Raw genomic sequence first — 3,292 nt, forward strand, 5'->3', positions numbered from 1 at the left:
ACTATTGTATTTATTAATAGTCCATTTCTTTGTGTTACTGAATAATACAAAGTAATACATAGTTTATCAATTGACTAATTGAAGAACATTTGGGTTTCTTCCAGTTTTTATCCAATCTGACAATCTCAGTCCTTTAATGGTAATTAGACTATTCACATTTAATGTAATTATTGATAAGTTTGCATTAAACTCTACCATATTGCTAGCTGTTTATTTTTCCACCTGTTCTTTGTTCCCTTTTTCCTCTTTTTCTGCCTGCTTTTAGATTAATTGTAATTTTTATGAGTCCATTTATTGCCACTGTTAGCTTATTTTTATACCTCTTTCTAAATTTTTAGTGGTTTCTCTAGGGTTTATAAGATACATCTTTAATTCATCACAGTCTATCATCAAATAACACTATACCATTCATGTAGTTCACAAACTTACTTCCAATTCCCCCTCTGATCTTTTGTTACATTGTTGTCTTATGTATTAGTTTTACATATGCTATTATAAACCCTCAACATATTGCTATTATTTTTGCTTTAGATGGTCAATTCTATTTTACAGCAATTTTAAATAAGGAAAATAATGGGCTGAACACCAAGCCATCCACCTCACCCACTCCTGCAGTCAGAACAAGCCTTGTGGTACTTTGCCAGATGGGACCAGAGGGCAGGAGGATGCCACTAACACATGGAAAGAAACGCTTTGGTTTTGTTTGCTATAGAAAGAGTTTCCATTCTAAACCAGAGGGTGAGGGCACATCGATATTTCTGGCCGTGGCTACAATGATCTACACATCAGAATTCCCCTAAGCTGTGCTGGAGCCAGTACCTTTCAGACCTGAGAAATGCCCCAAGCAGTCCTACAATGGCAGGTTACACTAATTCAATATGTTTCCGTTGACTGAGGAAAACAAGCATGTGGCCTGGTTGTTGCTTAGTACTGGTACCTGTCCCAGATGTAACTTCAGAGTCCATGATGTGGATTTTCATGCACCTTACAAACTTCCCTACAAGGAATTGCTCAATGAGCTACAGAAGTTTCTGGATACCAAAAAAAATGAAACAATTTTGGAAATTCCAAACCCACCTCCCAGTAAAATTCGACTACAAAAACCAGAAGATGGAATTGACAGTCTGATTCAAAATGGAGAGGGAAGGATCTTGGTTATTGGAGATGGAAACATTGCTTCCAAGAACTCAAATTTAAGTGTATGCAATGCATGCTTAGGAATTCTTCAAAAATTCTGTGAAAAAGAATTTATTAAAAAGGTGTGCGAAAAGGTTGAGGCATCTGGATATGAATTCACCAACTTGGTATTTTCAGTCTCCTTCCCACCACAGCTATCTGTAAGAGAGCATGCTGTGTGGTTGCTGATGAAATAGGAAATGGGAAAGCAAAATCTGTTGCTGGGAAGAAATGATATAGTTCAGCTGAAAGAAACCTACAAATGGATAACTCATCCCCTGTTTTCTGAGGAACTGGGTATTCCCATTGATGGAAAGAGCTTGTTTAAAATGAGTGTGGTCTTTGCTCACCCAGAAACAGTTGAGGATTGTCACTTCCTAGGTGCAATATGTCCAGATTGTTTCAAGCCAGCCATAAACAAACAGTATTCACTAGAATGGTTATGAAAGCTTTGAATAAGATAAATGAAGAGGATTTCTGCAAGCAGTTTCCTTGTCCTCCAAACTCACCAGAGGCTGTATGCACTGTTCTTGAAATTGAATGTGCTCATGGTGCTGTTTTTGTGGCTGGGAGATAAAATAAATATTCTAGGAATCTGCTACAGACTCCTTGGATAACTGATGGAGAAGGAAAGCTTGAATCTTCTGTGGAAGAATTAATTTCATATCATTTATTGACAATATTCAAAGCAGAGAGTTTTAATGTTTCCTCCTTGGGAAGAGAAGATGTAGATGTGAGAACATTAGGAAATGGAAGGCCCTTTGCAATTGAGCTGGCGAATACTCAGAGAGTACCTTTCACTTCACAAGAAATTAAGGAGCTTCAGCAGAAAATTGATAACTCGTCTGACAAAATCCAATTACGGGACCTGCAACTTGTGACGAGGGAGGCAATGGGACCTATGAGATAAGGTGAAGAAGAAAAGACCAAGACATATAGTGCGTTTATATGGACAAATAAAGTAATACAAAAGAAAGATATTGAATTCCTCAATGATATAAAGGACTTAAAGATCGACCAGAAAACACCTTTATGGGGTCTTTCACCAAAGGCCCTTAGCTGTGAGAACTCGCATCATTCACACCATAGAGAAACACAATGTGAATAAGCATCATTTTCGCCTCTATCTGAAAACTCAGGCTGGAACCAACATTAAAGAGTTTGTACATGGAGACTTTGGGAGAACCAACCCAAACATTGGCTCTCTGATGAATGTGACCACAGATATTCCTGAGCTGGATGTTGAGTCTGTAGATGTCGTCTGGCCCCCTGCTCTGGATTGAATAGTTTTCAGCTTTGGAGATAAAGAGTAGAGTTTGCCTGGCATGACGTGGACATCCATTCAGCATACACTGTAAAATGATTGTTTATCCACCATCACAGTGTCTTGGAAACCACTTGGATCATGTTCATCTATGTTGTTTTTATTTGTTAGAACATCTCAGGATCTATATATGTCTATAATTTGTGTTAAATTGTTCTAAGGATATCCTATGATTTTTTTCACTCCCCTTCCAACTCCTACAAACCAAAATATGAAATGAAACCATTCTCCCTCTTAATTCTTTCATTTAGAGGGGTTTGCAAACAACAGGATACATTCTCTGATAATCTGAAAAACTGTAATTTCTACCAGCAAGATTTCCTTCCAGAAGAGACATACCACCTTTAAAATCATGTTCCAGATTTTTAAAACCATCTGAATAAAAGTTATATCTAGATTTATGCAGCACAGTACCCTACAGTATTCTAAGTTACCAAATTCAAATCTGAGATAATTCTTTTCCAAGTAAGCCTCAGGCTGTTATCCAAAGAAAAGAATTACTTTTGCATATGATTTGTCACAGATTTTAAGGACTTCAAGTTATTGTTTTGACAACTTCAAACTGTCAATTCATCTCCTGTGGAGGGAAAATGAAACCTTAGGAACTGAGGCATACCATAGTAAGAGAACTTCTTAAGTCTTTTAAATAAGGAGATACAAGTGCCTACTACTATTTAATATAACTTCAATTTCAGGGATAAGATTTTGAAAAATTGAGATTACAAAACAAAAGGTAAATAGTAGTATTTCAGAGTGCATTAACATAATATTCCCATATCAAACATTTAAATA

The 3,292-nt window shown here is 36.7% G+C and overlaps 1 pseudogene; it reads left to right on the plus strand.

Moving 5' to 3' along the window:
• Positions 1-878: 878 nt before the first annotated feature.
• On the plus strand, positions 879-2,459 carry LOC119540981 (annotated as a pseudogene).
• Positions 2,460-3,292: the final 833 nt, after the last annotated feature.

Source organism: Choloepus didactylus, chromosome 7, assembly GCF_015220235.1.
Source record: "Choloepus didactylus isolate mChoDid1 chromosome 7, mChoDid1.pri, whole genome shotgun sequence".
Lineage (NCBI taxonomy): Eukaryota > Metazoa > Chordata > Mammalia > Pilosa > Megalonychidae > Choloepus > Choloepus didactylus.